This window comes from Ipomoea triloba, chromosome 7 (genome assembly GCF_003576645.1).
Source record: "Ipomoea triloba cultivar NCNSP0323 chromosome 7, ASM357664v1".
Taxonomy (NCBI): Eukaryota; Viridiplantae; Streptophyta; class Magnoliopsida; order Solanales; family Convolvulaceae; genus Ipomoea; species Ipomoea triloba.
Genome location: NC_044922.1, coordinates 16128410 through 16142238, shown reverse-complemented (window position 1 = coordinate 16142238; position 13829 = coordinate 16128410).

The window sequence follows — 13829 nt, the reverse complement described above, 5'->3', positions numbered from 1 at the left end:
TGTTTAATTTATTTTGATTTAAAATTAAAAGTATAGTAAAGTAATAAAGTAATTAGCATGTGTGCCTACCATAAGCACGCGTAATGGTGGCGATAGTTGTCTCCCAAAATCACTATTTAATTATTTAAACAAATTCAATTCCTAATGGTCAAAATTGATCCAAATAATTTTTTAAATAGATTTTTTTAAAAAATATAATTTGTTTGGTTTAAATCACTGTTTATTGTTTAATTTTGAAATTTTTTAAATTATTTTAATTGTTTAATTTATTTGATTTAAAAATTAAAATATGTTGAATTAATAATAAATTGATTCTGAGGAACAAAGTAAAATAAAAGTAAAGCAAAAATTTAATTACTGGCTCATTATTTATAGTATTACTAGTTTATACGCGCATTGCGCGAATGGGTTAATGCCCAATGTTATATTTAAATAAATATTTGAAAGTATATCAATGCAAGATTATATAGGAGAAGTTTATACATGGGTAATTGAATGTCGAATTTTTTTATTTAAATATCTAACTCAAAGTATATGAATCCAAGATAATATAGAAAATTCATTATAATTATTACTAAAATAAATGTTTGCAACCTTGTAAAATCGATAGTCTAAATATTTGGTCTAAAAATGATAGTCTAAATAAATACTACTTTTAATTTGAATTTTTCTAAGTGTTCTTAATTCTCTTTTGAGTAACATTGTCATTGTCTTCATCTTTACTATTGTTCTCTTCCTTTTTGTTGGTAGTGTTATTTGCAATTCGGTTATTGTTGGTAGCATAGATGACAACGTCATGCAATGAGATTATGATATAGGAGCTATGGACTTTCCTTTAGGTGTTCTGCTTGGGGTTCATTTGGTTCAACCATTATTGTTGAATGAGTTATTGTGGATAAAGAAATCCCTAGTTTAAGAAAAAAGATTAAATAAATTAATAAAAATTTGAAAATTTAAAATATTATGTATTCCAAAGATATTAAAAGGTAGTTTCTCGCTTCAATTTGCTGGGTAATGGGTTATTTGAGTACTTTCATTGTCAACAAATCCCCAAGTAGTTAATATGATTGGTTTCAAACTATTCTTTTTTATTTTTTTCATGGTATTAAAGAAATACATATGTATCATTTTTTGGTGTAACTACTAATTTATTTAATTCAATAAGAGTAAAAAGAGTGATTCCGCTTCAATTTTTTGGGTTATTATTTGAGTACTCTCTTTGTCAACCAATCCCCAAGTAGTTAATATAATTAGCTTCAAATTATTTTAAATTTTTTTTCATAGTATTAATAAAATACTTGGTAAATAAATATATAACATTATTTTGTACTATAACTTTGATATTTAATTACAAGATATTGTAAAAATAAGATAATGGACAATGTAATGAATATCAATTGATAAATTTGAATGTAAAGAATCTTTGCATGAGAGAAAATAAAGACAGTATAACTAATGAAATTATTTCTCTTACTTAATTTAATTTTTTGATAATGAATAATTTTTTGAAATAAAGGTATTATAGACACATAATTCTAAATTAAAGAAATACATATGTATCATTTTTTGTTGTAGTTACTAATTTATTTAATTTAATAAGAGTAAAATAGAGTGAGAAACTTAATTAAGTCAAATTTGATTGAGATGAGGTTCAAACCTAAGACCTTTCTTATAGAAATTAATGGGTAAGTTAAAAGTTAACGGAATATTAACAGAGAAGAGAATATTTAACGGAAAACTTAACGGATAATCATAAAAGTAAGGTTAAATTAGGTAATCTCTATTAATAATATTAATCTGAATTATCTTAACCATATATTTGATTAAATAATTCATCTGAACCATCCATTTGATTAAATAATTTGACCGCCATTTTTTCTATCCATTTTAGGCCTAACTCTCTTTGGCTCTTATTAGTATAGTAGAAATGCATTAGGATTGGATGACCCATGTCTGTGGTAAATTAAATTATGCTATGGATCCGGGTCCACCTTGCAAAGTGGATTCGAGTCCATGTTCACAATTTTAGAACTATATGTTCACAATTTTAGAACTCTATATTCATAATTTTAGATCTCAATATACAAAATTACATTACTCAATATTTACAATTTTTGAATTGTATATTCACAATTTTGTTATATAGATTCAAAAATTGTATTATATTGATGAATATGAAGTTATGTAATTGTGAATGTACAGTTCTAAAATTGTGAACATGAACCCAGGTCCACCTTGCAAGGTGGACACGGGTCCATGGCATAACAACTGCATTTCTGTTGCTTAGACTTGATTTTGAGTCCTTATCCTAAATCTACTTTTTATTTATGGTCCACAGAATAATAGTGATTACTTTTGTATCCCTTTCTCCTAACCATGAAAATGTCATGGGCTGATCCTTAAGAATTATTAAAGCTTGTCAATCTAAATCCTTCAAACAACCATTATTGCAACTAAAGTATTTTTTAAAATAAAAATAATAATGAAATAGGCAATAAAAATATTACAGTTAAACTATCTTTTTACATTCAGTATATTTATACTTATATCCAGTTTGTTTTATCTCATGTCATTACAACTTCATGAGGCTGTTTTGGCACCACAATTTTTGTGTGTTTTCTGACAGAAAGTTCAAAACATTTTGCCCTCCTTTTATGGTCCAACCTTATAATAACCCATTTTAATTTCACCTATAAATTCCAACATAACATGTCAANTGAATTTTTCTAAGTGTTTTTAATTCTCTTTTGAGTAACATTGTCATTGTATTCATCTTTACTATTTGTTCTCTTCCTTTTTGTTGGTAGTGCGTTATTTGCAATTCGGTTATTGTTGGTAGCATAGATGACAACGTCATGCAATGTGATTATGATATAGGAGCTATGGACTTTCCTTTAGGTGTTCTGCTTGGGGTTCATTTGGTTCAACCATTATTGTTGAATGAGTTATTGTGGATAAAGAAATTCCTAGTTTAAGAAAAAAGATTAAATAAATTAATAAAATTTGAAAATTTAAAATATTATGTATTCCAAAGATATTAAAAGGTAGTTTCTCGCTTCAATTTGCTGGGTTATGAGTTATTTGAGTACTTTCATTGTCAACAAATCCTCCAAAGTAGTTAATATGATTGGTTTCAAACTATTCTTTTTTATTTTTTTCATGGTATTAAAGAAATACATATGCATCATTTTTTGGTGTAACTACTAATTTATTTAATTCAATAAGAGTAAAAAGAGTGATTCCGCTTCAATTTTTTGGGTTATTATTTGAGTACTCTCTTTGTCAACCAATCCCCAAGTAGTTAATATAATTAGCTTCAAATTATTTTAAATTTTTTTTCATAGTATTAATAAAATACTTGGTAAATAAATATATAACATTATTTTGTACTATAACTTTGATATTTAATTACAAGATATTGTAAAAATAAGATAATGGACAATGTAATGAATATCAATTGATAAATTTGAATGTAAAGAATCTTTGCATGAGAGAAAATAAAGACAGTATAACTAATGAAATTATTTCTCTTACTTAATTTAATTTTTTGATAATGAATAATTTTTTGAAATAAAGGTATTATAGACACATAATTCTAAATTAAAGAAATACATATGTATCATTTTTTGTTGTAGTTACTAATTTATTTAATTTAATAAGAGTAAAATAGAGTGAGAAACTTAATTAAGTCAAATTTGATTGAGATGAGGTTCAAACCTAAGACCTTTCTTATAGAAATTAATGGGTAAGTTAAAAGTTAACGGAATATTAACAGAGAAGAGAATATTTAACGGAAAACTTAACGGATAATCATAAAAGTAAGGTTAAATTAGGTAATCTCTATTAATAATATTAATCTGAATTATCTTAACCATATATTTGATTAAATAATTCATCTGAACCATCCATTTGATTAAATAATTTGACCGCCATTTTTTCTATCCATTTTAGGCCTAACTCTCTTTGGCTCTTATTAGTATAGTAGAAATGCATTAGGATTGGATGACCCATGTCTGTGGTAAATTAAATTATGCTATGGATCCGGGTCCACCTTGCAAAGTGGATTCGAGTCCATGTTCACAATTTTAGAACTATATGTTCACAATTTTAGAACTCTATATTCATAATTTTAGATCTCAATATACAAAATTACATTACTCAATATTTACAATTTTTGAATTGTATATTCACAATTTTGTTATATAGATTCAAAAATTGTATTATATTGATGAATATGAAGTTATGTAATTGTGAATGTACAGTTCTAAAATTGTGAACATGAACCCAGGTCCACCTTGCAAGGTGGACACGGGTCCATGGCATAACAACTGCATTTCTGTTGCTTAGACTTGATTTTGAGTCCTTATCCTAAATCTACTTTTTATTTATGGTCCACAGAATAATAGTGATTACTTTTGTATCCCTTTCTCCTAACCATGAAAATGTCATGGGCTGATCCTTAAGAATTATTAAAGCTTGTCAATCTAAATCCTTCAAACAACCATTATTGCAACTAAAGTATTTTTTAAAATAAAAATAATAATGAAATAGGCAATAAAAATATTACAGTTAAACTATCTTTTTACATTCAGTATATTTATACTTATATCCAGTTTGTTTTATCTCATGTCATTACAACTTCATGAGGCTGTTTTGGCACCACAATTTTTGTGTGTTTTCTGACAGAAAGTTCAAAACATTTTGCCCTCCTTTTATGGTCCAACCTTATAATAACCCATTTTAATTTCACCTATAAATTCCAACATAACATGTCAAAACTTTGCATCATCTCATCATAGTCAACACAAAAACCTTAAAAATTATTTGAACCATGAGCTTGCTTCACAAGCACGCAACCTCGATGGCCTTATTGGTGGTGTTGGTGTTATGCAATAATGCGATGGTGCAGAAAGCTGAAGGGGACTTAGGGCAATGCCTTACCAGTTGTGGTGAAGACATCGTAATGTGCATCGCCGAGTGCGGTTTGAAGGCTTCTTCGACGGCGGTTACATGTCCAACGTCGTGTGGAATCGACACCGTTAGTTGCGTCAGCGGTTGCCTCAAAATAATGTTGTCGGCAAGAGGTGGTTAACCTTAATGTACATGCATGCATGATTTACTCTAACAAAGCGCTAGTGCACACAGATATATACATATAGAACACGTATTGATAAGCATAGACTATATATAGTATATTTTAATAAATTATGAATTAGTAATTACAAATTTATATCACATATATACTACCAAAAATTTGGACCAGTTACGTTGATTCTACGTCTACCAGCCTAATTAGAGCCAATAATGTTAAATCCCTAACGAAAACTAAAAAATATTGGTGTAATTGTTGGTTGAAATAATAAATGGTTCATATTATTTTGATTTCAGTATTTTTGTTATTTTTTCTACTTTACCCTCTATGAATTAAATTGATTATGCTCGCTTTTCGTCCCTAGTTATGTTTGTCATGTAATGAACATGTTGGTTCCTCACTAAAAATTGTTAATTAAAACCCTTTATGCGCTTATAACTTGAATGCGGAAGCACAAATAACAATGAACCGCATATAAATCAAATTAATCAACTAAACAATGTTCATGATTATGGATCTTTAATTAAAACAAGAATAAAGATAAAGACTTACTTGATTCCATTGGGATGTAATCTCTAACCTGAACAATCAAGAATGCTTCACCTCTCTGATCTGTATACCTTAATCACCTCCTAATGATACGGAGACTAGAAAACTCAGAGACTAAAAACCTTATGATCAGAAACCGTATTGTCCCTAGAGTTTTCCTAGGTATTTATAGATGTGATGAGAAACCCTCTTTCAAGAGGAATGGGAAACTTCCTTTCAGGAATAGAAATCCCTTTAGGAATGTGAAACCTCATTTTAGGAGAACCCATATCCTTTTTCCATTATACATCTTTTAACCCTTATATACTTAAATTTTAACAGAATGAGAGGGAGGGAATTTCACCCAGTAATTCCGCCTTTATACATCACTAATCATCAACGTGAGTCCTTATGCAATTACAACCTTTATTTATAAATCAATGTTAGGAAATAATTATTTCTAACAGTCTCCCACTTGATTCATATAAGCATGAAACCTTTATTATATGAATCAACGTTAGGAATAAATTATTTCTAACATTCTCCCACTTGATTCATATAAGCATGACTTTACATTTTCAATCCTTAATTTGAGCTCACTTAATATGAAAATGTAAAAGTCAGATCCTCATCGAACTTTACTAACCGAATCATGGCGGTTACAGGCCTGACATAGCGTCCTGCTCCCTTCCATGTATCACAGTTAATAAGAATTCAAACCATAGTAATAAGGTCAAAATCCGAAATAAACTTATTCCTTATGTCTTAACTAAATAAGACCAATGTTATCACTTCTGAATTATGCATAAATAAGTGATCAACATCAACAATAAAAAAATCAAAACCTGAATAGATATCTAAGAGTATCAACATCCCAATGTGCTAATCAAACATAAATCCATACATGTATGGCAAGATTCACCATTATACAAGGACTTTACCAATATGCCCATTCTACCAACATGGCCAATGAAGGTTTTGGGCGCCAATCCCTTAGTCAACGGATCCGCGTTAACAAGATCAGTGCAAAAAATTGCACTATTGATACTCTTTTTGATTTTGTACCTTCTCCTTAACGGACAGAAATTCCAAATCCATGTACTTGGCACCTCTAGTATATCTATCGTTCTTTGAGAAGAACACAGTTGCCGCATTATCACAATGAATCCTCAATGGTTTGGCTATAGTATCGACAATGCCCAAACCAGAAATGAAATTGCGCAACCATGATGATTTGAATCTGTAGCCTCAAAGCATGCTACAAATTCTGCCTACATAGTGGAAGGAGTAATGACAGACTCCTTCACACTTTTCCAAAATACTGCTTCACCAGCAAGTAGGAAAATATGTCCGAATGTGGAGTTTCTGTTATCCAAACATCCGCCATAGTCTAAGTCTGAATAACCTACAACCTTCAGGTTATTCTACCTTCTATATGTGAGCATGTGGTCCTTCGTGCCTTGTAATTATTGCAGGACCTTCTTTGCAGTTTACCAGTTTATATCTTTCTAAAACTTTGTTAATGTAAGCCTTCTAGGATAAACCTAAAATCCCTTGTGATCTATCATTAAACATTTCTATTCCAATCACAAATGAAGTCTCACCCTTATCCTTTATTTCAAAGTTCTTAGAAATATATTCCTTAATGCCACTTCCTATTGAGTTTGCACTTGATCATCAACTTGAGTTTCAACCTCATCTTCATTTACAATAGCTTCCTTATGTGGAATTGGAGCATCTAGTTGCTGTTGTTCCAAAGTATTTCCATAAGGCTGCACTTGCAGCAATAGGAACTACAGCAAGGAAAGGATCACTTGATGAAAATGGATCCATCAATGACTCCTTAATCTCAACATTACGAGCTCCCACAATCCCACGGACTTTGCTATTTTCAATGAAGCGAGCATTACCAGACTCAACAATCATCGTACTATGATTAGGATAATAATACATGTATCCCTTAAACCTTTATGGATATCCAATGAAATTACCACTAATGGTTATGGAATCCAATTTATTTCATGTGAATTATATATTCTCACTTTAGCTTGACAGCCGCAAATGTGAAGATGCCTCAAACTATGTTTCCTTCCTATTATATATTCTCACTCAACAATCATCTGTAGCCTCAAAGCATGCTACAAATTCTGCCTACATAGTGGAAGGAGTAATGACAGACTCCTTCACACTTTTCCAAAATACTGCTTCACCAGCAAGTAGGAAAATATGTCCGAATGTGGAGTTTCTGTTATCCAAACATCCGCCATAGTCTAAGTCTGAATAACCTACAACCTTCAGGTTATTCTACCTTCTATATGTGAGCATGTGGTCCTTCGTGCCTTGTAATTATTGCAGGACCTTCTTTGCAGTTTACCAGTTTATATCTTTCTAAAACTTTGTTAATGTAAGCCTTCTAGGATAAACCTAAAATCCCTTGTGATCTATCATTAAACATTTCTATTCCAATCACAAATGAAGTCTCACCCTTATCCTTTATTTCAAAGTTCTTAGAAATATATTCCTTAATGCCACTTCCTATTGAGTTTGCACTTGATCATCAACTTGAGTTTCAACCTCATCTTCATTTACAATAGCTTCCTTATGTGGAATTGGCGCATCTAGTTGCTGTTGTTCCAAAGTAGTTCCATAAGGCTGCACTTGCAGCAATAGGAACTACAGCAAGGAAAGGATCACGTGATGAAAATGGATCCATCAATGACTCCTTAATCTCAACATTACGAGCTCCCACAATCCCACGGACTTTGCTATTTTCAATGAAGCGAGCATTACCAGACTCAACAATCATCGTACTATGATTAGGATAATAATACATGTATCCCTTAAACCTTTATGGATATCCAATGAAATTACCACTAATGGTTATGGAATCCAAGTTATTTCATGTGAATTATATATTCTCACTTTAGCTTGACAGCCGCAAATGTGAAGATGCCTCAAACTATGTTTCCTTCCTATTATATATTCTCACTCAACAATCATCTGTAGCCTCAAAGCATGCTACAAATTCTGCCTACATAGTGGAAGGAGTAATGACAGACTCCTTCACACTTTTCCAAAATACTGCTTCACCAGCAAGTAGGAAAATATGTCCGAATGTGGAGTTTCTGTTATCCAAACATCCGCCATAGTCTAAGTCTGAATAACCTACAACCTTCAGGTTATTCTACCTTCTATATGTGAGCATGTGGTCCTTCGTGCCTTGTAATTATTGCAGGACCTTCTTTGCAGTTTACCAGTTTATATCTTTCTAAAACTTTGTTAATGTAAGCCTTCTAGGATAAACCTAAAATCCCTTGTGATCTATCATTAAACATTTCTATTCCAATCACAAATGAAGTCTCACCCTTATCCTTTATTTCAAAGTTCTTAGAAATATATTCCTTAATGCCACTTCCTATTGAGTTTGCACTTGATCATCAACTTGAGTTTCAACCTCATCTTCATTTACAATAGCTTCCTTATGTGGAATTGGAGCATCTAGTTGCTGTTGTTCCAAAGTATTTCCATAAGGCTGCACTTGCAGCAATAGGAACTACAGCAAGGAAAGGATCACTTGATGAAAATGGATCCATCAATGACTCCTTAATCTCAACATTACGAGCTCCCACAATCCCACGGACTTTGCTATTTTCAATGAAGCGAGCATTACCAGACTCAACAATCATCGTACTATGATTAGGATAATAATACATGTATCCCTTAAACCTTTATGGATATCCAATGAAATTACCACTAATGGTTATGGAATCCAATTTATTTCATGTGAATTATATATTCTCACTTTAGCTTGACAGCCGCAAATGTGAAGATGCCTCAAACTATGTTTCCTTCCTATTATATATTCTCACTCAACAATCATCTGTAGCCTCAAAGCATGCTACAAATTCTGCCTACATAGTGGAAGGAGTAATGACAGACTCCTTCACACTTTTCCAAAATACTGCTTCACCAGCAAGTAGGAAAATATGTCCGAATGTGGAGTTTCTGTTATCCAAACATCCGCCATAGTCTAAGTCTGAATAACCTACAACCTTCAGGTTATTCTACCTTCTATATGTGAGCATGTGGTCCTTCGTGCCTTGTAATTATTGCAGGACCTTCTTTGCAGTTTACCAGTTTATATCTTTCTAAAACTTTGTTAATGTAAGCCTTCTAGGATAAACCTAAAATCCCTTGTGATCTATCATTAAACATTTCTATTCCAATCACAAATGAAGTCTCACCCTTATCCTTTATTTCAAAGTTCTTAGAAATATATTCCTTAATGCCACTTCCTATTGAGTTTGCACTTGATCATCAACTTGAGTTTCAACCTCATCTTCATTTACAATAGCTTCCTTATGTGGAATTGGAGCATCTAGTTGCTGTTGTTCCAAAGTATTTCCATAAGGCTGCACTTGCAGCAATAGGAACTACAGCAAGGAAAGGATCACTTGATGAAAATGGATCCATCAATGACTCCTTAATCTCAACATTACGAGCTCCCACAATCCCACGGACTTTGCTATTTTCAATGAAGCGAGCATTACCAGACTCAACAATCATCGTACTATGATTAGGATAATAATACATGTATCCCTTAAACCTTTATGGATATCCAATGAAATTACCACTAATGGTTATGGAATCCAATTTATTTCATGTGAATTATATATTCTCACTTTAGCTTGACAGCCGCAAATGTGAAGATGCCTCAAACTATGTTTCCTTCCTATTATATATTCTCACTCAACAATCATCTGTAGCCTCAAAGCATGCTACAAATTCTGCCTACATAGTGGAAGGAGTAATGACAGACTCCTTCACACTTTTCCAAAATACTGCTTCACCAGCAAGTAGGAAAATATGTCCGAATGTGGAGTTTCTGTTATCCAAACATCCGCCATAGTCTAAGTCTGAATAACCTACAACCTTCAGGTTATTCTACCTTCTATATGTGAGCATGTGGTCCTTCGTGCCTTGTAATTATTGCAGGACCTTCTTTGCAGTTTACCAGTTTATATCTTTCTAAAACTTTGTTAATGTAAGCCTTCTAGGATAAACCTAAAATCCCTTGTGATCTATCATTAAACATTTCTATTCCAATCACAAATGAAGTCTCACCCTTATCCTTTATTTCAAAGTTCTTAGAAATATATTCCTTAATGCCACTTCCTATTGAGTTTGCACTTGATCATCAACTTGAGTTTCAACCTCATCTTCATTTACAATAGCTTCCTTATGTGGAATTGGAGCATCTAGTTGCTGTTGTTCCAAAGTATTTCCATAAGGCTGCACTTGCAGCAATAGGAACTACAGCAAGGAAAGGATCACTTTATGAAAATGGATCCATCAATGACTCCTTAATCTCAACATTACGAGCTCCCACAATCCCACGGACTTTGCTATTTTCAATGAAGCGAGCATTACCAGACTCAACAATCATCGTACTATGATTAGGATAATAATACATGTATCCCTTAAACCTTTATGGATATCCAATGAAATTACCACTAATGGTTATGGAATCCAATTTATTTCATGTGAATTATATATTCTCACTTTAGCTTGACAGCCGCAAATGTGAAGATGCCTCAAACTATGTTTCCTTCCTATCCACAGTTCATAAGGTGTTTTTAGAAACAACCTTACTAGGAACCCTGTTGAGTAAGTATGCTGTTGTCTTTAATGCATACATTCACAATGAAACAGGCAATATACAGTTTATTAACCATACTCCTAACTATTTTCATAAAAGTATGATTTTGCCTATCAGAAGAGCCACAGATATTTGTATGTATCAAGTAATCCCAAGCTTCTTGTGGCTGAGTGTTTTGATACATGTCTGACTTGCTATCTCCTTATGCAATCGACACATGCATCATTCCAGTCAATAAAATCCAATTGAGACAAGATTTCAACCTTAATAAGTCTCAATATCCTTTATTTGGATATATGACTAAGCCTTTTTACACCACAAGAAAGTAAAAGATTCATTCGGTGCACTTCCTTTAACACTAACCTCACTCATAACATTAAACAAGGAATTAATAAAGTCTACATTAAGATTGAAACAATATAAAGTATCCAACAAAACACTATAACCACAAAAAGGTGTTTTGATGATACAAAGAAAATATTCGTTTCCAATCTTAAGGTTAAAACCCAATATGTCCAACCTAGATGCTGAAGCAAGATTTCTAGAACATTTTGGAACATATAGACAATTCTCAAGATCAAAGCAAAAGCATGTATCCAACTTAATGCTATAAGTTCCAATACCTTTAATTCTAGCTTTCATCTTGTTCACATGAAAAGAAACTTTTCATTTTCCCTTTGAGGTTGAAACATCAGAAAACCTTGCATAATGTTAGAAACATGTGTTGTAGCACCAGTGTCTAACCACCAAGTATTAGAAGGAACCTCAATAAAATTGAATTCAAAGCATACTGAAACTGAATGTATACTTCTCCTTTCCATCCAAGTTATCCTCTTTAGGCATTCAGCCTTCTTGTGACCAGGTTTGTTACAGAAATAGCATTTATGCACTTTTTGAACGCACCTTGCACCTTCATAGGATGCTTGCCCTTCTTTTACTTTTAGAGTTACTGCCATTATCACTAGCATCATAACTGCCACCATTATAGCGTGATACAATAGTGTTCACTGCAACCTTTTATCTCACATATCAATTTCCTTGAGTTAACAAACCTTTATTCAGACTATGATATATAAACCTTAAGTTTGTATTTAAACCCGCCTTTGGGTCAAATTTAAATACAATGTCAATTTACCGACATGCATCATTCACACATACTTGAATGAGATTATTCATCAAGTTCAAATTTAATATATAGGCCATCTTTGGACATGCGCTACATATTAACAAAACAAGAATCATAATCTCCTAAATTGTCGTTAATCACATGTCTGATCCACCTTTGGGTGACCGCTAGAACCATGTGTTAATGATCACAAATGTTTATCAATCCTTAGTGTCATTCAATGATGCAAAATATCATGTGTATAATAAACATTTGTAAACATAAATAATTATTTAGTTATTACCTTGAGTGGGCCACTTTGGTGACTAACGCACTCGCCTTATGTTAATAATTAATTTATGTGAGTAAAACTTAATTTATGTTGTAAACATAAACATAAATGATTATTTAGCTATTTACCATGAGTGGGCCGCTTTGGCGACTAACACACTCGCCTTATGCTAATAAATCATGTATGCGAATAAACCTTAATTTATATGTCGTTCTATTATAACATATAAATTAAGAGTGGATCAAATCTCCATCCATAATTGATCCTTTATATATACATATGAGCCCAGAATTTAAAGCTAGTCCAAATGCTTTAAACAAACCGTAAGGGCCCAAATTTATATATAATCCCTTATATTTTAAGCCCAAATTAAATGAGCCTAGAATTTAAAGTAAGTCCATAATACTTTAAATAACTCAAATAGGCTCAAATTAATTGGTCCAACAAAATAATCAATCATTTTGTCTTTTCCTCTTCATACTTCTTATAGAGCCGGCCGGAAATTGGAGAAGCTCCACCGTATGCCCTCCGTCGTGGGAACCCAGCTACGCCACCATAGCCGTTCGTGACTCCAAATTTGATTCCATTGCAGTAGTTGATTCCAACATTCATACAAATAATCCAGTAATAGGAGTACACATACGTAATATTCGATTCCAGAAACCAACCAAATCAACTTATATATAATCAAACAGTACATGTATATATTTGTTGGTTTCAATTGATTTTGATTCCACGAACATATTTATGTGAACAAGCCTTAATTTATATATCATTCTCTTATAACATATAATACATGATTTGATAAGCATACATAACATACATAAATCATATACAATTGACATAAATGTATGATGATTCCACGAAAAATATTGATTCGAAATCAATAGTTATACATTTATATATATACAACGCTACACATGTTGATTCCAGTAAAACATGCAAACAATTCATATATATAAATAAATTAAACATCAACAGTTATCACATACAAAATCAATTGTATATATATATATATGTTTGTCGTGTGCATATTTGATTCCAGTGAAACAAGGGAATCAATTAACATATACATATAATTACATATGTTTGATTTCAATTCAATTATTCAAACAGTACGTACATGATGCAACAAATAATCATATATATATAT